At 46.2% G+C, this 26,572-nt stretch overlaps 1 long non-coding RNA gene across 1 annotated transcript; it reads left to right on the forward strand.

The window, feature by feature from the left end:
• The first annotated feature begins 677 nt into the window (after positions 1–677).
• On the forward strand, positions 678–20,654 carry LOC121821776 (uncharacterized). Its single transcript, XR_013043855.1, has 3 exons — positions 678–1,017; positions 1,848–1,994; positions 20,296–20,654. It is a non-coding gene; the product is annotated as an uncharacterized LOC121821776 (long non-coding RNA).
• The last annotated feature ends 5,918 nt before the right edge of the window (positions 20,655–26,572 follow it).

Raw genomic sequence — 26,572 nt, forward strand, 5'->3', positions numbered from 1 at the left:
TTAGCATGAGCTACCGTGCTTGCTGGCCTGACTCCCCCCCCCCCCTTTTGAGAAAGGGTTTCTTGGTGTAACAGCCCCGGCTGTCCTGGGACTCACTTTGTAGACCAGGCTGGCCTTGAACTCACAGATATCCTCCTGCCTCTGCCTCCGGAGTGCTAAGGTGAAAGGCATGCATCACCACCGCTGGCCTGGCCTTCTGTCGAGAACCTCGGAATGACCCACTCTACAGACATATTCCTCAAGTGCAGCCCGAGCATTCTTCACATGCCACCCCCAGCTTAATAAACCCCGCCAGTACATTTCCGTTGCGCGTGGCTTGCGCAAGGCCAGGCTCCTTCCTAAGGGCGCCACCTACTCAGACCCCTTCTTTCTCCAGCACTCGCCCAGCCCTCCACTCCTTCCTGCGCTACATCCTTCTGCTTGTGGGTTGGACCCTGCACACCGGGGCTCCGGGGCTCTTCACAGCTGCCTTCTGCGTTAGGTACTTTCCTTGTTGCTGTCCCCGAATCCCTGATGGGAAGCCACATAAGGGACAAAAAAGGTCGATTTTGGCTGTCGTTTGAGGGGAGGCAGTCCATTATGGCGAGTGAGGCTTAGTGGCAGGAGGGTGGAGCGGCCAGCCATACTGAATCCGCAGCCAGGAAGCCGAGGGCTGTGCACCGGAAGTGGGGCTGGGTTATAAAACCGTAAGAATTCCCCTACAGTGACTTCCTTCCTTCAGTGAGCTCCTAATGGTTCCCGTGACCTTCCCAGAACACCTCAAAGAGCGGGGGAGGCGGGGCGGGGACCAACTGCTCAAACATACGGCCTATCTGGGGGTGCGTTTTACATCCAAACCACAGGAGCTTCCTTCAGGCATCTAATTATCAGATGTCATCTCCTCGGAGAGGCGGGTCTAGTTCCGTCTCTGTCGCCGCTGTGATAAGATGCTCTGACCAAAAGTAGCGAAAGGGAGGAAAGAGAAGAGGACTTGTTTGGCTTATATTGCGGCGTCACAGTCCATCAAGGAAAGCCAGGGTAGGAACCCAAACGGGAGACTGAAGTAGACATCACAGGGAAGGCCTCCCGCTGGCTCATTCACGGGCTCGTGCTTTGTCAGCTTCCTTCCTTCCTTCCTTCCTCCCTCCCTCTTTTTTTTTTTTTTTTTTTTTTTTTTTTCGAGACAGGGTTTCTCTGTGTAGCTTTGCGCCTTTCCTGGAGCTCACTTGGTAGCCCAGGCTGGCCTCGAACTCACAGAGATCCGCCTGGCTCTGCCTCCCGAGTGCTGGGATTAAAGGCGTGCGCCACCACGCCCGGCCCTCTCGCCCTTTCTTTTTCTTTCTTTTTTGGTTTTTCGAGACAGGGTTTCTCTGTGTAGCTTTGCACCTTTCCTGGAACTCACTTTGGAGACCAGGCTGGCCTCGAACTCACAGAGATCCGCCTGCCTCTGCCTCCCGAGTGCTGGGATTAAAGGCGTGTGCCTTCCCAGGGAACAGGGCTACTGCCCCCAGTGGGCTGGAACCTCCTCTAGCAACTGAAAATTAAGATAGCTGGGGGTGGCAGAGGCAGGCGGATCTCTGAGTTCAAGGCTTCATGTCTACTACTTTTATTATGAAATGAGGGCCATTTTCTCTCTCTCTTTCTCTCTCCCTCCCCCTCCCTCCCTCCCTCTCTCTCCCCCCTCTCTCCCTCCCTCCCTTCCTCCCTCTCTCTATCTTTATATATAAAATTTTATTTATCCATAGTAATACATTTGTGGAAAAACCTATTTAATTTAGGTTTAAAGCAGGATGTTGCAAACTCCTTTCTCCTTCCTGCCTACTGGCTGTGTTGCCTTGGGTAAATAATGTAGCATCACTGGGCTTCAGTTCCTCCTGTGGAAACTGAATGCCTATGCAGGAACGTCAAAGGACCTGATCTTCAAGGCGGTTTGAGGTCATCACTGACACCATCACAGGCCTCATCACCTCCAGCAGTGGCGGCGGTGACAGCCAGTTCCTCCCTTTCTTCAGAAGGTGAGTTCTCTCCAGTGCCCTTACTTCCTCCCCATCCTGGATAAGTTCTAAAGAAGCTTGTTAATGCATCTGACAGGGGCCAAGACATGGAAGGAAGCCTTCAGTGTAAGAACTAACCTGCCGGGCGGTGGTGGCACATGCCTTTAATGCCAGCACTCGGGAGGCAGAGACAGGAGGATCTCTGTGAGTTCGAGGCCAGCCTGGTCTACAGAGCGAGATCCAGGACAGGCTCCAAAGCTACAGAGAGAAACCCTGTTTCGAAAAACAAAACAAAACAAAACAAAAAACCCCAACAAAACCCAGTCTTTTTTTTTTTTAAGATTTGTTTATTTATTATGTATACAATGTTCTGTCTGCATATATTCCTAAACCCCAGAAGAGGGCACCAGATCTCATTACAGATGGTTGCTGGGAATTGAACTCAGGACCTCTGGAAGAGCTGCCGGTGCTCTTAACCTCTGAGTCATCTCTCCAGCCCCTAACCCAGCCTTAAGCTTGGGAGCTGCTTGTGTGTGAACTGCACTAAACAGCTTTGGTGTCTGCTAGCGGCACCACCCTCTGGTCTCCCTTTTGTGGGGCGTTTACCCATCACCCCCACAGCTTCCCAGAGTTTTCTTGAGTGCGAGCAGCAGGAAATATTAGAAGGATTTATAGCAGAGAATCTTGCGGAGATAAACAGATAGAAAATAAAGGATAGCCTCGAGAGGGCCTGGAACCTATTCCAATGGGCCCGGACTGTCTCTGGTCCAGGGTTTTTATAGAGACGCCAAGGGGTGGAGCAAAAGACCTCCTCCCCCAGCACAGCCAAGTGCAGGCCATCTCAGACACCTGCACTCAGGCCCGTGGTCCTGATCATCCTCTATTCGGACCTGCTGGGTAAAGCCACGAGGAACCCCAGAACGGGCTCCCACAGGTCCCCCTTTCTTAATATATAAAAAAAATAACTATTAATGGCTTACAGCAATCTCCATAGCTGTTACTCCTCCCCCAGTATGGGAGTAGAGGATGATATAGATGGCATTTCTCTTTTGAATTAGGTCCAAGGTGACCACAGCAGTCTTAGCTGCCTCAAGCCCTTTCTAAACCAAAACTCTTAAGGCGACTACAAACTTAAAGAATCCCTTAGCTTCATCATTACCATTAACAGGTTAACATAAATATTGCTATACATAGTCACAATTTTCTCAATCTTACAACTCAAAGCAAACTCTTAACAGAACCATTAGAATTAGCATATATGGTGCTATATATAGTTAACAATTTTCTCCGTCTTACAACTTTAACTCAGTCATTTGAATTTTCTTGTTAACAGAACATAGAAAAAACTTCGATGTATTCACATCAAACTTAAACATTTCCTCAATTCCACAAAGCCAGGGTGCATTAATATCAATAGGTTTCTGCGAACATAATTCAATCTCATAGCTCCTCCTTTTCTTTATAATTTTTAAGCAAAATCTCAAGCCTAGTTAGAAAACCCAAACTTTTCTGTTTAAACAGTTCCATTTGTAACACAAAACCAGTTTCCATAAGTAATTCCATTTTTACATAAACAGTTCCACAAAACAATTCATAAGTCACCAGTTAATAAAGCATATATGCATACACAAAATTGCATCTTTATTCTAAGTAGAAATACATTTCTTCATTTAAACAGTTCCATTTTTAACCCAATTCCAGAAAACCGTTCTTAGGTCATTACTATAAGTAAGCTCAAAATTGTCCCATTGCAATGAAATCTCTATTGTTCATTTCATTTAAGTACCAAAATTCAAATGATAAATTCTGGTACTAGCCTTCCAAATTTGAAGAAATCCATAACCAAAATCTTTTTGTAATTTTATCTCATTTTAAGTTCAAAAAGTTCAAACAAGAAATAAATTCTGGTATCAGGCTTTCACTTCCAAATATGAAGAGACGTTTTACAACCAAAACTTTTTGCAGTTAACAATTTTAGTTCAAACAAGCATCTCTGCAACTTTTGTCTCACAGACAGACCTTTTTAGTTATAGTAATATTTTAAACCGCACCGTTTTTGCTGTTAGCTCAGGTTTTTCTGTGCTGCATTGATATTCCACGGATCTCAGCTGCGGATGCCTTGTGCTGGTTCTGGCGTCCGCCATTCTTAGCTTCTTAGCGGCTTCTGGAGCTTTTGAAACCATTCAGACTGCCTACTTTGCAGTCTACTAGGACACTATCTCCTGTGTCTCAGGTGTTTTCACCATGTACATTAATAGACTCACACTTAACATTTACACTTTTTCACAAACTCACATAACATGTGCTTAAGCATAAACTCACTCAACATTACACATTTTTACAACTCACATATTAACATCTACTTATTTATACTTTAAGGAAACTATAGAACTACTTTAGCAAATACATTTCTTATTAATTCTCATATCCTTATATTCATTCCATCTTATTTCTTATTTAAACTTACATTTACAACTAGCATCTTACAAGCTTATTACTACATGTCTTAAGACTACCTTAGATACTTCTTACAAGCTTATATTCTTAAAGGAACTCTATAGATCTATTTTACAAACTTATATAGGTTACCATTAGCATATATCTAACTTAGCAAACACCTAAAGATTTCTTAACACAGATCTAACAAGACAGAATTTTTACAAACTCACATATCTTATTTTCATCTTTCTACGTCTTACTCTTTATTATCACCATCTCTATTAGAAAGATTCTCTTAACTAGACAGGAAGTACATACATCATTTTTAAAGTTTACAGTTTACAGTTAGCTTTGTTATAAAGCACTGGGATATAGTGAGTGTTGTCATTATAGAGTTGTGATACTTGTTGCTAGGGGATTGTAACATTCTCGGGACGCCACACTTCAAAGTTGTCAGTTCTCTCAGCCGTTCCGGACCGGCAGAGATGCACTGTCAGCTGTAGACAGTTTTTAACTAGAGGTTGTCCCTTCATCCAAATTCATAATAGCTCCCCTAAGAACTTCAATTCAAACAAACGTTTCTATCACAGCAGTACTTTTGGTTTGTTCTACTGAAAAACTTTATGCTGAGGGTGAAGTTATCATATTTAGCTGCTGTAAAGCTCTTTGCCAAAAACTGAACAGCTATTATGTGGTATTTTAAGGATTTTAAAGTGACTCGTTTGCTCTTATAGGTAGCTTTTTGTCATCCAATTACCGTAAAAACTTTGCACAGCTATTAGGCTAAATAAGGCATTTTACCAACGGAGCCCCAAACCGCGAAGCACCTAGTTCCATATTCTTTCAATTTTTCATTGGAACTGACACCCAAACTCTTAGACGATTTTCCTCCTTATTTTTAAAAGCTGTATTTTAATTTTAGAGCTGACAAAAGTGTTTCAGGGCAATGTCGCCATCTTTAGTGGAAAAACTACCTTTCCCAGAATGCCTTTCCCTTATATCAGTCAATAATATCAGTTCCATATCAGTCCCTTATATCATTTTCCTTATATCATTCATTTCCCATAGTTCTTTTTGGGTCTGAGAGTCAACGGGTTCTCTTTTACTAGACTTGCCCGGGAGGTTTGAACAAAGTCTCTTGCCTTTGTAACGGGAGATTTGAACAAGCATTTTACATTTTCAATTGTGGGACATTGGGAGATTTCTATTCTCCTCAGCTGGCTTCAACAGGTGTCTCTCCTTCAGTTGACACTGGCCCCCAGATCAGAAACACGCCTGTCTCGTTAGCCGGCATTGAGGCTGGCATTTCTGATAGCAACTTTCCTCAGGGCTTGTGTTTGTTTTAGCCAGTCAGTGAAAAGCAAGATCATGTACAACAGCTTTTCCATAGCTCTTTCAGAGAGATTTTCTCCCACTGATCTATCTTATTTCACTTGTTCCTTCCCCCACAGATGCAGAGCTTCAGCTATCTGTCTGCGGCTCTGTACGTCTGCTAGCTGCCTTTGGAGGGAGGGGCTTTTTTTCTCCCCCCGAATCTGCCTCAAACTCTAGCAGCTTTGTCAGGTCATGCATTTTCTGGGGAGGAATCTGTCCCCTCTGTTTCTTCAGAGTCTTTCTCCCAGACAGTTCCCAGTTTGATCTCAGTTTATCCCCTCTACCCCAGAAACAGTTTCGGACACTACAGTGGCGGCTTTCCCTGCTACTGAAGGTAGGCGCTTTTTGTCCGTTTGTTTTCGGGGTCTGTGTTGTTTGCGTACAGACTGAAAATCTAACAAGGGAGGTTTTTGCCATTTCTAAACTCCCATTAGGACAGGTGCTTTGCCTCATTAGGCCTTCACCTGGCCCATTCCCCCAATGGGTTGTGTTTGCTTGTCTGGGTGCTCAAGGACAGAGCTTATGCCAGAGGCCATCACCCCTCAGGGCTACACTCCCTCATCTCAGGAGTCAGTTGAAACAAAGCTTTTCTCAAAGAGATGCTTTCTCTGACAGAAAGAAAGCTTTACTCCTGGACAGTTCTGTTTTGCCCTGGCTGGGCTCTTTCCCCAGACAGCGTTCTGACTCAGCAGCACAACTGCTTCAGACACAGTTCAGATTTACTGTTTTCCCAGAAAGGTCCTTTCTCTGATAGGAAAGCTTTTTTCTCAGATTTCTTTTTGCAGCTGTGGACCTAACAACCCGGGACTTGTAGGAAAGTGGACAACTGTGCCGTTCCCACTGGCTTTAGCTTTGTTTTGTTCATTAGCAATCTTCCCCTGGGTCCTGCACCTTCCTGCCTCAGCTCTGTGCCCCAGGAAGTTTACAACTGCAGGAACCCTAGTATCCCCGAAATGCACTCCAACTCAGAGATGCTGACCAGTCGCCTCTGGGTTTTTGGTCAGAAGTGAGGATACAATGCTAACAGTTTGCATTGCTTCAGGGGATCTTTGCATTAGGAGGATTAGGAGCACCTTTTCATTCTGAAATGCTCACTCAAAACCTTTGCTGCCTCAGCTCAGCTGTAACTGTGAAGCTTGACTATTTTGCTTTTCTCAGGCAAAGTTTCCTGCCCTTTTGGGCTCTCTGTAGCTTTTTACCCACACTCTCCCAAGCGTTTCCCTCAGGGTACTCTGACCCACTGTCTTTTACTAGCTTGAAGAGACAGAGCTTAGAAGGAGTTTTTAGAAACTTGTCCTTGCCTCCTGCATTGCAGGGATGATTTTTAAAGCTTGAAAGAGAACTTAGAGGTTTTGCTGTCTTAAGAGGTTTGTTGTTTTCTCTTAGAGCTAATCACAGGTGGTCCCCATACTAATATCTTCAGGTGATTCTAATTTTTCTCTCTAATTTTTGTCATCTCCTAGAAGGACAAATTTAGTTTTTAAGTTAAGAGAGCTTTTAAGATTAAGGCTTTTTAGGGAGTTTTTTCCCCCAAAATTTTTCAAGAAAAGCTTTAGAGTTTAAGAGAAAGATTTTTTTTTCCCAGGAGAAAGACCAACTTTTCCCAAAACTTCCCAACTTTAAACTTTGACTTCTTACACCCCCATTTTTGCCTCAGGGAGAAATTACTTTCTCCTGCCGCTTGGACTTGGCATTTCAGCTGTCCCCAGGTCAAAAGCTTCCATAGGAAACTTTTTCTTCCCCATAAGCTCAAAGAAGAGCTTTTTTACTACCCGAAAAGCCCAAAGAAAGATTTTTTTTTCCAATTTGCTTTCAAAGCCCCCAAAGTTAGAAAATTGAAGAGTTTTTTTGTCTAGTTGCCTTACTTATTTTTTCCTACACAATCTTACACTTCTAAGTTTTTCCTAAACTATATTACTACCCTATACCTTATACTTATCACAGATAGAAATTGAGAAAGGGATAGAAGATAGAAAATTTTGACAGAAGAGAATTTCGCTGCAGCATCGGACATCCTTCCAGTCCGCTTTCCTTTTCTCTCGAGGATAAAACCCCTGCCTCACCAAAAAAATATATATATAAAAATATATATATTCCATAACACCGGCATGCCTTTCCACTGGCAGGGCTGACTCAGCACTTTCACTAAAAACTCTGTAATAAAACTATTATTTTCCTTTATCTTTAGTCCCTATTACTTTGTCTTAAGTCCCTGTTCATTTGTCTTTAGTCCCCCCTTATTTTCCCCTTTTTTCTTTAGTCCCTTTTTTCCCCTTTAGTCCCTTTTTTCCCCTTTCTTTAGTCCCTTTTTTTCTTTAGTCCCTGTTCACGGCGCCATTCTGTGGGGCGTTTACCCACCACCCCCACAGTTCCCCAGAGTTTTCTTGAGTGTGAGCAGCAGGAAATATTAGATAGAAGGATTTATAGCGGAAAATCTTGCGGAGATAAACAGATAGAAAATAAAGGATAGCCTCGAGAGGGCCTGGAACCTATTCCAATGGGCCCGGACTGTCTCTGGTCCAGGGTTTTTATAGAGACGCCAAGGGGTGGAGCAAAAGACCTCCTCCCCCAGCACAGCCAAGTGCAGGCCATCTCAGACACCTGCACTCAGGCCCGTGGTCCTGATCATCCTCTATTCGGACCTGCTGGGTAAAGCCACGAGGAACCTGAAAACGGGCTCCCACACCCTTTCCACAGATTTCTCTGCTCTCCGGAATGCACATGGCTCTGAGTATTCAAACCTGGCACTTCCTTCTTGGTTCTAAATTCTGAAACGTTTTGCAAAATGTGGGAAAAGAGTGTGATCTGAGTCAATTGCAATTTTTTTAAAGTTTTATTTTTTTGGCAAAAGTTGATTTCAGTGTTTGGGCAAAACAAGACAAACCTACCAAAAGCATCCGGAAGAAACGAGTTTGCATCTCTGGGTGGCAAATACACGGTCTGTGGGCTACCCTGACCCCTCGTCTTGCTCACACAGGACATTATGGATAGAGAATGGCAGTCCCTTCTTGCTGAGCACAAAGACAGATTCTCAACACATTATGCAGGGGATCCACTATCCACCAATGGCTCTTGAGAGAAAGCTTGTTTGGTGGGAGGGACCAAGAATGGTCAGTGGGCCCAGGGGCTTCAGACAGACTGGAGAGGTAACTTCTAATGTTCTATAGTGTAGCAGGGTACCTGTGGTCATGCCCTTTTCATTGGATGCTTCAAGATAGCCTGTAGAGAACATTTCCCACACAAAGGAATGCCGTGCATCTGAGGTTGTAAGCATGTCAGTTACCAGATCTGACCAGTACACATTGAATGCAGGAATTTGAAGGACGAGCCTAATTAGTCTTAACAATTAAAAAGAGAGTCAGATATCAGAGAGAAAGCTGAAAGATCAGAGAAGCAGAGCAGCCAGCCACTCAAGGAGAGTTCTTACCTCTACGAAATCTCAGACTGAATGGGCCCGAGATCCTGTGTCCACCTCCCTAGCGCTGGGATAAAAGGTGTGTGCCACCACTGCCTGGCCTCTATGGTTAACTAGTGGCTAGCTCCACCCTCTGATCTCCAGGCGAGCTTTATTTGTCAGAACACAAACAAAACATCATGCAACAGGAATTGAAATGCCACATTGTACCCTATAAATACATGCAACTACTGTGTTTCATCCCAAACTATAAAATACACAAACCCCAAGTGGGCACCTATGAGATGCTCCACTTCATACCTCACTCATCATTCTCCATTCAAAGTGGAGTGTTTGGATCAGCACTGTCTACAGTAGGAACCATGTTGTTCAGTGAGGGTTCATCTCAGTCTTTTGGAAATCTGTGGGCATTTATTTGTTTGTTTGAGATGGATCGGCCTTAAAACCATGAAGTAGCCAGGGCTGGCTTGAACTCCTGATCTACCAGCCCCCATCTCCCAAGTCCTGGGATTATAGGTGTGTACCACCATGCTCAGATGTGGGGCATATTTTTGTCGTCACAGTAGTTGGAGACATTCCTAGTACTTTGTAGATAAAAGCCAGAGGTTTTAGCCATCCTGAAAGATTTGGGGTTCTCCTCCATGATGAAGACTTGTCTCTAATGCCTGTTATTATTGTATGTGTACATTTGTGTGTGTGATCTGTGGTGCATGTGTGTATGTGAGTGTGCATATGTGTGTGGGTGTTAGTGCATGTGTGCATGTATGTGTGGAGGTCAGAGATGGATGTTGGGCATCTCCCTCCCCCCCCAGACAGGGTTTCTCTGTGTAGTTTTGGTGCCTGTCCTGGATCTCGCTCTGTAGACCAGGCTGGTCTTGAACTCACAGAGATCCGCCTGGCTCTGCCTCCCTAGTGCTGGGATTTAAGGCGTGCGCCACCACCGCCCAGAGGATGTCTTCTTTTTTAATGCTTGCTACCTTATTTTGAGGACAGTATCTCTCACTGAACCTAGATCTTGCCGGTTTGGCCAGACAGCCCAGCCAGCAAGCTCCTGTCTCCTCTTCTGCAGCGCAGACAGGGTCACAGGAGTACACTGCCATGCCAATCTTCTTCATTCACATTGGTGGCAGGGACTAAACTGATCCTCATGCAAATCAAACACAAGGACTAGAGAACTCACTTTACTATCTATCTCTCTGGCCTTTCTGCATTATTTTTAAATTTTTAAATTACATTTATTCTCTCCCACCTTGTGTGTGTGTATGTATGTATGTGTGTGTGTGTGTGTGTATGTGTGTGTGTGTATGTATGTGTATGTGTGTGTATGTGTGTGTGTGTGTATGTGTGTATGTATGTGTGTGTGTGTGTGTGTGTATTATGTGTGTGTGTGTGCACATGTGGCAGTGAGTTCTTTCCTTCTACCATGTGGGTCCCAGGTCATCAGGCCTGGCAGCAAGTACTTGCTGGCTCTTGGTTCCATCTACATTATTTTTAATGCCTAGTCGGTCATTAATGTCAGTGAAAAACGCATTGGTCACAATCTGATGCCAGACCTGAATTCCATTTTACTTGTAGCATAAATACTTTTTTTTTTTTTTTTTTTTTTTTTTTTTTTTTTTTTTTTTTTTTTTTTTTTTGGTTTTTTTGAGACAGGGTTTCTCTGTGTAGCTTTGCGCCTTTCCTGGAACTCACTTGGTAGCCCAGGCTGGCCTCGAACTCACAGAGATCCGCCTGGCTCTGCCTCCCGAGTGCTGGGATTAAAGGCGTGCGCCACCACCGCCCGGCCAGCATAAATACTTTTTAAAACTTTAAAATGTATTTATTTTGCATGTGTGTGTGTGTGTGTGTGTGTGTGTGTGTGTGCGCGTGCGTGCTGTGGCACAGACGTGGAGGTGTGTGTGTGCGTGCTGTGCACAGACGTGGAGGTGTGTGTGTGTGTGTGCGTGCTGTGGCACAGACGTGGAGGTGTGTGTGTGCGTGCTGTGCACAGACATGGAGGTGAGGACAACTTGCTGAGTGTGTCCTTCCGTCCACTGTGTGGTTCTGGGACTCAGGGTATCAGGCTTGGTGGCAATTTCACCTGCTCAGCCATCTCACCTGCCCACAAATTATTCTTTTTAAAATTTAAATTATTTATGAAATGATACACAAACATAAATACTATACATGTGTATGAGGTGCACATGTCCAATTGTGCAACGCTTAAGTCAGACTTAATGCAGATTAATGTTTTTATACTTTTAATAAACACAGAATCTCCCAATTGTATTACGACCACTTCAGAACACTCTGCTGCTATTCCCTCCCCTCCCCTCTCCTTTCTCTTCCTTTCCTTTCTCTTTCTCTTCTTCTCCTTTCTCTTTCTCTTCTCTCCTTTCTCTTTCTCTTCTTCTCCTTTCTCTTCCTCCCCTTTTTCTTTCTCTTCCTCTCCTTTCTGTTTCTCTTCCTCTCCTTTCTCTTTCTCTCCCTTCTCTTCCTCTCCTTTCTCTTTCCCTTCCCCTCCTTTCTCTTTCTCTTTCCCTTCCCCTCCTTTCTCTTTCTCTTTCCCTTCCTCTCCTTTCTCTTTCCCTTCCTCTCCTTTCTCTTTCTCTTCCTCTTCTTCTCCTTTCTCTTTCCCTTCCTCTCCTTTCTCTTTCCCTTCCTCTCCTTTCTCTTTCTCTTTTCCCCCTTTCTCTTTCTCTTTCTCTCCTTTCTCTTCCTCTCCTTTCTCTTTCTCTTCCTCTTCTTCTCCTTTCTCTTTCCCTTCCTCTCCTTTCTCTTTCTCTTCCTCTTCTTCTCCTTTCTCTTTCCCTTCCTCTCCTTTCTCTTTCCCTTCCTCTCCTTTCTCTTTCTCTTTTCCCCCTTTCTCTTTCTCTTCCTCTCCTTTCTCTTTCCCTTTCTCTGCCCTCTGTTTCCCTTCCTCTGCTTCCTCTTTCTCTTCTTCCCCCATTTTTCTTTCTCCTTCTTTCTTTTTCTATGTCTCTGAACAAAGCAGTACACTGTGTTACCTAAGTTCAACTAACTGACAATTTTAATCCTTACAGTCCTGTTTCCCTCCCTTTGGCTCATAACCGGGCATGTTTGTAGATTCTGGTGATTAGGAGGAGATCACAGCCTGCCCATTGCAGTTACAGAAATGCCTCTTTCCTTTCTCTAAAAGCTAGCATGCTTAGAGATGTAGTCTTAAGTTTTTCCTGGTCTTGCCAGGCCCTGCAGTCCTGTGGCCACTTATAAAATAATCATTCGGAGGCTTATACTAATTACCATTTGTTTGGCCTATGGCAGGCTTCTCGCTAGTTCTTATAACCTAACCCATTTCTATTAATCTATAAGTTGCCACATGGCTGTGGCATTACCAGTCTGCTGGGATCTTGCTGTTCCTTCGGCGGCTGGCGTCTCCCCCTCCTCTCCTTTTTTCTCTCCACATATCTGCTTGGATTTTCCTCCTGCCTCTAAGCTGCCTTGCCATAGACCAATGCAGCTTTATCTATCAACCAATCAGAGCAACACATATTCGCAGCATACAGAAAGACATCCCACATTATAGAGAGGTAGCAGGATTAAGTCTGGAGAAGCAGGTGTATTTCAGGCCTGGATCCAGCCTCATTATCTTTGACCTTCATTAGTTTGGATCTTACCCTGCGTGGTATTCTGTCTTTCCCTAAACTGCAGTGATGGGAAGGACTTTTGTGATGACCCGTGTAACTGCTTCATTCTTTCATTCACGAGGAAATGGAGAGTTGGGCTGGTCAATTACGTCTCTGTGGTCTCCCAGCTTGTGGGAGCAGAGGAAGAGGAAGAGGAAGATCTCTACCACCATCCTTGGTCCTTCATCCACTGCCCCTGCTTCACTCTTCAATGACACAAAATCATTTATTTCTATCTTTTTTAACCCTCAGACATGTGGGCTTTGACCTTCAATAGGCATTTAACTCTCCTGACTAACACAGTCTCTGTCTGTGTGCATGGGCCTGAGAGGCAATTACAATAATTGGGTAAGATGCTTACACGGTTTTTGCTGCATTTGCTGCCCAAGGCACGTAATTAGTCAAGGAGGTGACCGCCTGACATGCGGTTGGACTGCCGTGATATGAAGAAGATGCAGACAAAGTGGAGAGGCCTGGAGGAGACCAGCTAAAAGGACGAGAGGAGGGGAGGTTGAAGCAGGGATGCAGGGAACACTTCACCGAGCAGCCAGCCAGCCAGAAGAGAGCGGGCTCTGGGATGTCCATGAGGATTTTCAAGCCGGAACAAAATGGTAATTGCTTTACTATTTTGGTGGGCCTAAGGAAATGCACCGAGAGGAGATACAAAGAAAGAATACTGTGTGCCACCACTAAGGGTATCGAATACTTTTTACCATAACTCTCTGTTGATTTCAGTCTTTGACATTCTGTTTCTACTGTGGTGGACTGCTAGGGTGACCAGTTGTCCGATTTGGTCTGGCACTTGAGATTTTCATGAACTTGGGACTGTCAGTGTTTAAGCCAGGATGGTCTTGAGCAGTCCAGGGCAACCTGTTACCGACTGGCTGCACTGACCAACCTGTTGCATGTGAGAACCGTAAACGGGACTTAGCCTACCTGTGCACCTTTGGGTATGGGAGTGGAAGAGTAGGCTGCCAGAAGTCTTGTTGACATGAGGATTTCACATCTCCCTGAAGAAACACTGAAGAGATCCCTGTTGCTCATGGCTGAACCACAGAATACCTTGCTATGCGGTGCTACATCTCCCAAGAAGGCGAAGCCTCCCCTCCTCGATTTGACCTAGGGGCATCTGGATTCTTTGGAAAGATGGAGCGCGTTGCTTGAAGTTGCTCTGTACAACTCATTCTGGGACTCCTGCATTTCCTGGTGTATTTAACGGTAAAACTCTAGTGTTTCATGGGGTTGGAGCTAGCACCCCTATCAGCCCCTGTCACCAGCCAGAGTGTGGTGCTTCTGGAGCCCACAGGGAGGCCAGTACCAGCGCAGGGCTCTGCAGGGGCCGGTGGAGAAGAGCTGGGACACCGTCAGCGGGAGGTGGCTGGTGCAGTTTCACTAGTTAAAGAGTGACAGTTGGACGTCAGGCCCTCAGGTCATAGAGAGAGGGACGATGAAAATAAGGAGAATGGAAACATCGAATGAGGAACCTCATGAAGGTCTTCTAAGAAGTGGGGGCCATTGGCAGAAGCTTAAATGCATCCCAGTGAAACTCCATGCGACTTCCTCCAAGCTGAATAGCATCTTGACTTGTCCAAGTCTCAAGTCTTATTCTGCCAAGGCAGAGAGACTAGGGGCTCCAGCACCCAGGAACGGTTTACCAAGAGAGTCAGGTCAGAAACAGGATCAAAGGAGGTTGACGAAAAGTGAACACAGGAAGAAAGGAAAGAAACTTAGTTCAAGGCAGCCCGGTCATGTCTGGTCAGGACTGGTCAGAACTGAGGCATGGGTCAAGAGCAGACTGGACATTTAGTAATCAGACTCACGCACATGGACTCAACTGCACTCTTACTTGTACGCAAGATAAAATGACTGGCTGCCTGTAACAAAGAGTTCGCTATAGCTCCAGCCTGGGGGGCCGAAGAATGTGGTGTGAGTAAGCAACGGGGAAATGCCTAGAATTAGTCCACAGAGAGGGCGGTGTGATGTTGCAGTTTGCCCTGGGTGTGCTGGTTGTCAATGCAGATTAAACAGCTCTGTGTCCGCCAGCACCACTCTCTACCACTTCTGGTCCCCATCTTCCTCAAGGATCGCCCGCCATCTTTGCTCCTTGTTGGAAGTCCTGACATGTCTGGTTCCAGGGATCTAAGTCCGAGGAGGCCGAGACAGACAATGCTTGAAATTCCCAGCTTCTGTTATGGCATTCCCAAACTCATGAAGCAGGTCAGCTGGACAGCCAGAGAGAATGACAGTTGTCCTTTACAGTGTCCCCTTCCGGGACTCAGTGTCGACATACACAGGTCCTCATGGTCTTACACTCATGCTTCCCAGCTGATCTAAGATGACTGTCACTCCTTCTAGTACAGAATACGATCCTCTGTCAGTAGCATTGAATTCCTGCTTTCTAAGTTCTGAGTCCACCTAAACGTTCAGGACTTCCGAGCCAGGACCAATCTCAGCTACTCCATCCTGACTCCACCGTGATGCTCTGTAATCCACGGGTACGTGCAGTAACCCCGACTGTACACCTCACGTAAAATAATGAAATGGGGCTGGGGCGATGGCTCAGGGGATAAAGGCATCTGTTGCCAAGCCTGATGACAGCAGTTCAGTGTCCAGAACTCGTGTGGTGAGAGGAGAGAACCCACTCCCTAAGACGTCCTCTGAGCTCTACATGCATGCCATGGCATGTGCACAAGAGCATTGTGCGTACGCATGCATACACACACACACACACACACACACACACACACACACAAACGCACACACGCACGCACGCACGCATGCACGCACTTAAATAAATAATTGTAACAGAAATAGTGAAATAAGCAGAGAGGAAAATGTGTTAAAATATCAGCCTGTAGGTGAGAAAACTGAATCGCGCTTTTTCCTGTCCGGTTAAGAGCATTACGTTGTCAGATGCACCTTCTCTCCCTCGCTGCCACGCTCCCTTTGAAATCAGCCAGCCCCTCCCCTGACTAGGACACTGCACCTGCTGGAGCAATACAGTCTTCCTCCCAATACGTGTCTCATCTTGGTGGTCAACCCTGAAGAGGGTGACCGTACCTCCTGCTGGACTTCCATCATGCAAATTAAAAATGGCAGCGTCAGGAGACAGCCCCGGGACCCCATGGAGGTCATCCACCCGCAGCAGATTGACTTCAGTTGTGGTAAGCAGCCCTGCTTCCCCTTTACAGTCAAGGGGGACCAAAGCCAACATTCAACACTGCATTGGTGTGTTGTGTGTGTGTGCCCGCCTAACAAGTTCCGGGCAGCATAGGTCACAGAATTACACACACAGTATCCTATTGACTTACTTCTCTTCTGAAATGTGTGTTGCTTAGACAGAAGCAGTGTGTGTGATGGCTGATGATGTTACTCTATCAGTGGTAGGTGCAAATGCTCTTCAAATCCAGAGCAAGTCTGAATCCCTGAGGGCAGATGGGACATTATGATGGAAAGGGCTGAACAGAGTCCATCCACCACCAGGGGGCAGGCTGGTCCCACCAGGAAGGAACAACAGAGGCCGAAAGTTGATGCTGTTACAACTTGAGTCTAAACTGGGAAGGCAATCAGATCAGCTGTGAAGGAGGGAGCCTGTGCCTTTGACTCCATTCATGGATTCCACTCCCGATTTCATGCCAGCTCTGTGCATGAGCCCACCGAGGAGTCCCTCAGTGGCTGAGAAGGAGCTGACCGGTGGCTGCAGGGCTGATCTTTACCATTCTTCACCTTTCCCACCGTGGACTAAAGGTCTTTCGGGGAATAGACACTTGAGACATTTTCCTAGATGCCTATCCTCTGGCTCCTTAAATCTCCCTGGTACTGATTTTCTAGTCTGTTTCCTCCGGATTCCCAACCAGCTAACTTAACGTCAACCGCTGTTTACGAAGCAGATAATATGTAATGTCAAGATTTCTCACCCAGCAAAACTGGGCGATAAAATGTCCCATAGAAAGACCAACCATGGGGTTGGAGATTCAGCTCAGTGGTAGAGTGCTTGCCTAGCAAGCACAAGGCCCTGGGTTCGGTCCTCAGCTCCAGAAAAAAAAAGAAAGAAAGAAAAAAGAAAGAAAGAAAGAAAGACCAACCACGTAGGAGGTAGGATGGTTTTCCTCGCCGACTATTTCTAGAGGACATTCAAGGACGGTAGTGTAGGACTAGCAGTCTGCTTTGGGCTGCCTCCTGCGCATCAGGCAGGTCCCTCTGAAGCCCATCTTGGCTTCCTCCTCCTTGCTCGAGTCATCATAGGGAACTCCTGGTGAGAGTGGAGGTGAAGCAGAGGGAGCAGATGTTAGAAAGGCAGGGCTGAGCCTCTTGTTCATGAAACAGTATGTTTTCACAACCTTCCCGAGCACTCACAGGACATCGTTTTTTTTTTTTTTTTTTTATCTGCCAAGTTCTTGGTTGTCCTCCAATGTGGTCTGGAGATGCAAAGGTTAATACCATACAGTCGTTCAGGGCTCATTCTTCTGGGGCAGGAGCAAATTAAACCCGCCATAATTTTCATTGTTTCCTTCTGATATTAGGTCCTGTGAAAGGCAGGTGGGGACGTCGATAGATCATTAACGACTTCACTCGCAGAGTTTACCCCTGGACAGATGTCACTCAAATGATCCCAGTGTGTTCTCTCATGGAGTTCAGTCCTAAATGGATGGCTAGGGGTTGTTTTGCTCGCTCTCGCTCTCTCGCGCTCTCTCTCTCTCTCTCTCTCTCTCTCTCTCTCTCTCTCTCTCAATCATGAACAGTAAGAGGCAGCCCCCTTTGCGCTGATGACCCTGAGTCTCAGAGATTCGCAAGCCAGCCCTCCAATCCAGAGGCTTACAGCTGTAAGTCTTGAGAACTGGAGGCTTAAGGCTCCAAACTTTCAAAGCAGGCGGCTTACTGCACTAGGGGCTGGAGGCAGAGGCTTAGTGCCCTGGGATCAGCGTGCTAAGGCCCAGGGGCCCTCTAGAGTTAAAGCTCCTGTGTGCTGAGTGTCAAGTCCCTTAGCTCTTCATAGCCCTTGGCTGTGCTATTGAACTCTCCCAGTGGCTGGGGCTTGCAGTCTGTACACAGCCTCCACCCTCAGGTCTTTGTAGCCTCTTGTCTTCTGGAGTCTCCAGCACCTCTCACCCTCTCCGGGTCCACTGGCTTTTACACAGTCTTACTTTCTTGACCATTTGCCCCCAATGCCCTCTGGGACTCTCTAGCCAGCTCCTGGTGTCACTGGTCTGCACTTTGGGTCGGTCCCAGGGTTCTCAGCTCCTGGTAATGGGCTGTGGTGATGAATCTTGATTGCCAGCTTGGTGTGATTTGGAATCAGTCACCTGGGAGACATTGCGAGTCTGTGAGAAGGTTTCCAGAGAGATTGAACTGAGGAGTGGAGAGCCACCCTGAAGTGAGAGGCACCATCTGCGGCCTGAGGTCCTGGACAGAATCAGAAAGGTGGAAAGGGGGAAGGCGTGGCCTCTCGACTTCATCCTTCCCCATTTCCTCAGTGTGACCAGCTGCCTCATGTCTTGGCTGTTTCAGCGAGGGCTGCGCTTGCTGCCAACCCTACCCTGCCTTGGTGGACTTTACCCACAGACTGTGAGCCAACGTCGACCTTCCTTTACTGAAGTTGCTTTTGTCCGATATTTTATGGCAACAACGAGACAAATCACTAATACTCAGCCTGTCTTACCTGTGACAACATGCACAAAGGATGTTGAGGAGAAGCCTTTGGGGGGGGGCTAAGGCTGTAGCACTTGGGGGGGGAGGACACCTGAGAGAAACCCCACCAGCCTGTGGTCTTGGCACGTGGGTGGTAGAAGAGGATGATCATGAGTTTGAGGCTAGCCTGTGTTCAGTAGCCACTTCCGGGCCAGTCTACGATATACGGCAATACCCTAAGTCAGAACAAAACAACAGCAAATCAAAATCCTCAAACCAGTCATCTTCTTACAGATTGGCTTGTTCGAAGGGAAAGTAACCTTAGTATTCCACAGAACAACTCTGACAATGTCACACACACACACACACACACACACACACACGTATATGTGTGTGTATAAATGGATATATAGTGTATTTTGATCATCTCTTCCCCCTCTCTTACTTTCTCTTATACCCCATTCTCTCACAGGATTCTTTCTTGCCAACAAGCCACACACCCACTTTCTTGTCTTTTTACTTGTTTTGATGACCTACTGAACTGAATTAAAATTGCTTTCATGGGCATGGGTGGGGGGTATTTACTAGCACATGGGTGTTTCAACATTGGGTACTGGACTGGTGCAGGTCACCATAGCCACTGTGGATTCATAGCAGTGATGGTCATGTCCTGTCCAGACAGTGGCATTTCATAGCGCTCTTCCTCATCCTCCGGCTCTTACGTTCTTTCTGCCTCCTCTTCCACGGAGATGTCCCCTGAGTCTTGAAGCAGGTGATGTCAGTGTTCGGTTTAGGGCTAAACACTGGCCAGGCACTCATTACCAGTGCTTTGATCAGCTGTGAGTCTGCATTAAGTGCCACCCGCTGCCAAGAGAAGCTTAGTGTTGGTAGAGAATCATTTTCCTGCACACACACATGGATAAATGGATTCCTCTGGAATCCAAAACAGGGCTCCAGGAGAAACAGACATGGAAGAAACACTTCCCATTTATTACACTGACTCTTGCCTCAGTCCTTCACTGACTGAGACTTCTTTTTTTAAAACAATATTTTATTTTTAAAAGATTAATTTTATTTATGTGTATATGTGGGTGTCCGAGTGTCTGCAGTGTGTGTGTAGGTGTCTACAGAGGCCAGCAGAGGGGGTCAGATCTCCTGGAACTGGAGCTCTAGGTGGTTGAGAGCTACCTGATGTTGGTGTTGGGGACTGAACCCGGGTTCTCTGGAACATCTTTCCAGCTCCACCTGATGCTTCTTATTAGGAGAGAGAAATATCTCACAATACAGTTCTACCTAATTGCTGCCCAGGTTAATGTACACACTCACTAGTCCCTCCAAACACACACTGAACAATGGTGACCGGGGCCCGAGTGTTCACACCTGGTGGACTGGTACTGCCCAGCACACTCACATAGCCACTTGTGTTCTCCATGTTGTTTATTAAGGGTCAGCTGTGTGAGCTCTTGAGCCTTTTTATGCCATTTTGCTTGTATTAGCAGTTAATTAAATTGTGCAAGTGTCTCATGATCCATTTTATTCAACAGATGGAATATCTACAGACACCACGCATCATCGTCGTGTCCAGATTCAGTCAGTGAACAAAAAACACAGATATTCTTTCTCCATATCGCTTATATTTTATCTTAAAATATGCAAGCTACCTTTTAGAGAGCTAAGTTGAACGCTTTGGTGAGACCTAACATATGTAAGTTGCTCAGACTGTTGCTCAATTTGGTGTGGTTGAGACAACTGTAAGAAGATTGGAAAAAATACTGCATCGGTCTGGAAGGATTCCACTTTCAGAATACTCCACAGGCATCCTTAAATTCTTCTATTTTAGGAAAATCAAAACCAGAAAAGCACGAATACAGTTTAGACAAGAAGAAGAATAAAAAAAAAAAAACTCTCAAAGACATCCACTCAATAAACCCAAAAGAAGGCCTCATAAAACGTTTAAGGTAAATATTTACCTTTTTATTCTTAAAAATGCGTTTTTACTGTTCAAGGGCTTTAAAAATTGACAGCCATCATCTAGTTCCAACTGGGTCAGATGATTTTCTCACTTAGGTTTTGAGGACCTCTTGAATAGGAACTGTTAGGGAGCAGAGGTTTTGAATTGGGAACTCTGGGAGTGGGCCCTGGGTGTGTGCAGATAGACAGGCTTCCTAGGGACCTACTCCAGCAGACAGACAGGCTTCCTAGGGATCCACTCCAGCGTTAGACAGGCTTCCTCGGGACCCACTCCAGAGTTAGACAGGCTTCCTCGGGACCCACTCCAGAAGTTAGACAGGTTTCTTCGGGACCTACTCCAGCAGACAGACAGGCTTCCTTGGGACTCACTCCAGCAGACAGACAGGCTTCCTCAGACCTGCTCCAGAAGACTGTCACGGGCTCTTACACTCTGGACCTTGACTTTGAAGACCAGAGCTCCTGACACAGACAGTAGGGACGACTCCAGCCTGCATTCACAAGGCAAAGCCTTTCAGCCATCTTAGTTTGGATTGTGTCGTAGGAGAGACCTGGTATTGAAAGGGATAGAGTGAGCGTGTGTGTGTGTGTGTGTGTGTGTGTGTGTGTGTGTGTGTGTGTGTGTGTGTGTGTAAAGCAGCAATCAGTGTTGGATATCTTTCTCAGTTGCTCTTTGCCTGAGACAGGGTTTCTGAGACAGTCTATCTCACTGGATCTGGAGCTCACTGATTGGCTTAGGCTGGCTGGCCAGCAGGCATATGCTAAAGCACTTGGTATTTTTTTTTTAAACATGGGTTCTAGAGCATCAAACTCAGGCCTCATGCCTGCACAGCTTAGCTCTTTACCAACTAAGCTATTTCCCAGCCCTCAGTGTATAATTTTTGGTACCCAAATTAGGCATCCCAAGAGATTAAAGGGTGGTTAATCTGAAACCCTTTATTACCTTAAGATAAAAATCAGCCTGTGACTCACTGAGTTACACTACTATACAGCGATCCAGGATTATTATAGTTTCATAGTTGTTGCTACAGATTCTTTAGGATGTGAGCGTCCCAGGTTGTCACAGCAGTCTGGGCTGACTGGATACGGGACTTTGAGAGTTAAATCTGAGCCGGTCCTGGGCCAACTGGAAAAGTTGGTCACCATAGAGAATAATCAATTTAGGAGCAAGCGCGGCAGACGGAGGAGAACTTTGCGGAGGAGGATATCCAAGTGGGTGTACGGTGTAGAAGAATGGGTAGCCACCCAGAGCTGGGGAGGGGGAAAGAGAGAACTCTAAGTCAGATGCATGAGCAGCCTCAGACTTCCTAGCACTATTTGCTGAAATCCAGGTATTTAAAACCCAGTGTGTTTCCAGCGATCACTTGCCTTGTTGCTACAGGAAGTGTGAGAGAGCTAAGTGGTTCTGGAAGCTGAAGTGTAACAATTCCGATGTGCGCCCACCTCAGAACACAGGTTAATTAGCTGGTGTTTGCAGAAGCCCTTGAGAGTCGGCAGCACGCCCCCCCCCCCAGCCAGATATTATTAGCCAGTTAGCGCCACCTTGAAAGCATAGAACCCTATTTCTGTACTCCCATCAGCCCTTGTTTCTTCAGACTTCTTTCAAACAGCCGGCTTCTTGCAGATTTCAGCAGAAGCTTCTGGCTGGAGCTGAAGGAGCCACACTGCCTGTCACGTGTGTGACTCGGTTCCAAACCAACCCCAGGGCTGGGCTCTAGGATCATCTTCCAAACGTAGCTGCTGCCTTGTTGGAAGGTGTTGCATCTTCTCTTCATGACCTAGTCCTAGGTACTTTTTACATACATTTCTCATGTATCCTTTTTATACCACCATACATGTGTAACACCATAGACCATATATGATAGTTGGTCACAAGATATCATGTATCATTTATTTGTTTTCTCTCCGTCTCTGTCTCTCTCCTCTTTCTCTCTCTCTTACGACCTTTAATGATAGCAGATTAAATGTTCTCCCCGGGTTGAAGTTCGCTGACAGACAGCAAGGCCATAACTGATGTCCCGTGCATCTCAGGTAGATTAAAATGGGACCACCTCCCATAAACTGGAAAAATCTTGGAGAAAGGTTTGGAGACAAAATTATGAGAGAAGATAAAGCTTAATAAGTGGGAAAGAAGGGAAGAGAGCCAAACTTTAGTAATTATGGACACAATCACAAAGAAGGGGTCGAGAAGTTGGAAGAAGGAAGACAGAATCCTGTGGACGTGAAGTGCTTTGAAAACTGCATTCATTGCACAGGGTAGGAAGATAGATAGTTGAGTGGTGGACTTGACGTTCTTACCTTCTGAATTCTGTCTTCAGGAAAACCCTTCCTATCCCATTTGTACAGCCCTGCCCACTCTCAGTTTTCTCAATAGTGTGTCAACTTGTAAATAACGTTCTCTTTAGGAAACAGGGCATTTTGATATGGAACAGCCTTAGCCTGCGTCAATCCTGCCTCCCCCAAGCCCATAGGTGCTGTTTATTACCTTCAGTTCCATGAGTGCAGCAGAGGAGGGTTGCATGGTTCTAGATCTTTCTGTTGACTGGATCCCACACATGGAGCTTTCAGGGAGATGGAAGATAAAGGTACCGGATACCACTGTCTTTATCCTGAGAGAAACCACTACACCACAACAAAAGAGAAACTTCTGGAGTTAATTCACATGGAACTGTGTCTTGGCCCCAATGTACAAAATGGTGACTTTGATGGCTCTGTAGAAAATGCCCTTTAGATTTTCTAACCATTGGTGCCATAGTCTCTAAACACTGACAATTCTGACTTACAATGTGTCTTTTACCTATGGACAGCCAGTCACCTTCAATATGAGCTGTCTCTAAGGCTTATCTGGCAGGCAACCGGACTTTGTGAAGTCATCGGCTCCTGGGGGATCTGACCTAATTGAGGAATGATCGATTTGTTGATGGATTTCCAATTTGATGGCATTATTAGGAAGTGGTATAAACTAGGAGGTGGGGCCTGATTGGAGGAACTAGATCACTGAGGCATGCCTTTGAAAAGTGTGTCTTGTTCCTGGTGTCTTCCAATCTCTCTCTTTAGTTTTGGAGCCACCATGAGGTGAACATGTTTGCTCTGCCATGGCCCCAAATCAATGGAGCCCCATGCCGGATGGACCATGAACAAAACCTCTGAAACTGAGCTACATCCCAGCAGACTTCAGACAACTTGGTCTTTGGCCGTTGGTTTCTTTTTGCTTTAGAAGTGATGGGTCCCCCACTGTAGCCAGGGTCTGTGTTGATATCCAAGGCTCCTGTTACCACTGAAGGCCTTGCAGTCACCTGAGGTCTGGGGTCATGCTGGTGTCCGAGGGCCACACTGTCACTGGAGCCTTGCTGATTTGAGTGGCATGCACTGCCACCTGGGGCAGTGGTGACATCCAGACCCGGCTGCTGCTGAGGACCATGTCTGGGGCCGTGGTCCTACCGCAGCTGGGATCTGTGCTGAAATCCAAGTCCCGAATTGCCACCAAAGGTCGCATGGAATCCCAGGTTTGGGACTGTAACCTGAGGCCTTGGTGGTGTTGGGGGGGCATGCCACTACCAGAGCCATCCCAATCTGAGTGACCAGTGATTCCTGTGTTGATGTCTGTGGCCTGTGTCACCTCAGGAGGCCATAGGAACCATGCATGATAACATCAGAGGTCCATCCTGAGCTGACCTCCCTTACCACCTCGATGGCCCAGGGAAAGCTGGCCCTGACTCTCTCTGGACACTGCTCTGAGGAGAGATGGTCCCACCTCTCACCACAAGGGCATAGGGGAGCTGACCACACCCCCTCACCTGAAGCAGGTGGCCCCAGTGGCTCAGAATGACCAGCTCAGCTACCACCCAGGCCCACAGCTGGTCCTTGGGTTGGCCCACCCTAATATCCATGACTTGGGGTGGCAGTGGGATATCCAAGAGGAGTTCTGGTGAGGATCCAGTGATGATGGTGAACCAGAAACCAGAGGCCTTGAACCAGGCCAGTGACTCATTGCCAGAAACTCATTGCTAGTAAAGCTGATAGGACAAAAGTAGACGCTGTGTGACACACTGAGGCCCCCAACGTTACCAGGACGAATGAAGAGGTTCTGGAGAGGCGGGAAAGGAGGAGAGATGAAGAGAGGATTTTTGTTGTTTGTTTGTTTGTTTGTTTTGTTCTTGGTTTTGTTTGTTTGTTTACTTGCTTGCTTTGATTTGTTTTGATTTTTTAAAATTTTCTGGGGGGGGGCATTGTAGGGGTGAGGGGAGGATATGGGGAGACCAGGAGTCGAGTGAAATTAGCGGTGCATGATGTGAAACTCTCAAAGAATCAATAATGAAATTAAGTTAAAAAAAAGAAGTGATGAGTCCTCTTGGTTGGAGGTGACTGTCATCTGACTATTCCTGCTTTCTTTTCTGCTCTTTATGGCCTTCTTTCATTTGAGTGGATGGAGAATCTTCTAAAAATAATAATAATAATTTTAAATATTAAAAGATTATTTTCCTCTCATGCATTCAGCTGGTCAAGTTTGTATTTCTCCAACACTCATTTGAAGAGCAGAAACACATCTTTATATTCCTTATAATCATTAGTCACATCATGGATCAGACCTTCCTGGTAGAAGTTTCTGCCATCCTGGAATTGTTCTCTGTTTCCACTGTCTATAGAAGTCACAGGCAGCCTTACGTGTTTCAGATATGACTAGTGCCAGCAAGAAACCACATTTTAAGTTTTAGACAAATTAAATTTTAAACTGCTCCATGTAGCCTGTGGCTGCAGTACAGATACAGAACATGTATGTACTGTCGGTGGTTTCTCCTCCAATTCCTAGTCGCAATGTCTTTATTGGTTACCCAGTCCCTCTCCTTCACTGTCTCTTGGCTCCTTGACACAGAGGAAGCGAGCATTCAATTCTGTGCCCTCCCATTTCTGCCGCTCTCAGAATCCTTTGCCTGTCTCATGGGAGGGTGGGCAGGCCAAAGCTTACTGAAATGTCAGCAATCCAGGTGAGAAAATTCTGGTTCTTTGCCATGCGCTCTCTTTAGTGACACAATATGTGGAGAGGAGGGCAGCAGCTAAATCCCAAAAAGAGACATTCAAGTCACAGGTGGATCATATTTCCTTTCTATAGGCGTTTAAACTAATGTAAGTCATTAGAATCGTGCACACTTGAAAACAGTATATTATCAACATTTTAGCAGAAAGCGTGTGGAAATGATAGATATGCAACCAGAAAATAATCCGAAGAGTGGAGTTCTGAGTTTGCACAGAAGAAGGCAGCTGTCGTTCCACTCAAGTGTCCAGTGAGACTCCATCTCTTGAGGATGGAAGAAGCTGACCGTGGAGATGAGGGAGGAGATTGGAAAAGGTGGTTTGTACAAAGTTGTTCCTGGGAGAGCATAGGGACAAGGAATGTCCTGGGCAGAGAAAAACTTATTTTGTGAGCAATCTTCAAAGTCAAATCAGGAGCCCTGCAAGGAGGAAGTGCCTGGAGATAACGGCATGGGAGATGCTGTACGTTGGAAATGATCCAAGGTGGCCGGCCCAGTGACGTTGGGGAGTAAGGTAGAGGGTCGGCCTCAGAGTGGCTCAGGCAGAGATTATGTGAGGGACAATTCTCAGGCTTGAAGGAAGGTCAAGAAGCCAGCTAGCTGATTTGGTTGCCAAGGGCTCCTTCCTGGCTTCCTGACATCTTTTCACCACACCCTCACACCACAGAGAGAAGTTTGGTCTCTTCTTCCTCTTATAAAAACACAGTCCCACCATGAGGATCCCACCCTCCTGATCTTACGTAAGTCTCAGCAAAAACCTGGCCTGATCGCACCTTTGTATCTCAGGGTTGCAGCATTCAGGACCGAAATACATTTCCGTTAAGCCGCCTGCTCTGACACATGGCAACAGCGGCCCCAGTGGAAAGACACTACACCGACTGTCCTACATCCCTTAGCTCCCCACGTGGCTCTCTATGCTCTCCTTTGTAGAGTGTGACAGTCCCAAAGAGGCCTAGGCTGATCCGAAGAGGGGCTTGGACTTGAACTTGGAGGTTGGTGTCTCTGTGGGCTGGATGCTGTGGACCGGAATCTACTGCACCCAACAGATTTTATCCAGCAGCAAGGAAGACCCAGGCTCCAAGAACAGGTTCTATCTCAGGGGAAACAGGACATTGCTTT

This window comes from Peromyscus maniculatus, chromosome 12 (assembly GCF_049852395.1).
Source record: "Peromyscus maniculatus bairdii isolate BWxNUB_F1_BW_parent chromosome 12, HU_Pman_BW_mat_3.1, whole genome shotgun sequence".
NCBI lineage: Eukaryota > Metazoa > Chordata > Mammalia > Rodentia > Cricetidae > Peromyscus > Peromyscus maniculatus.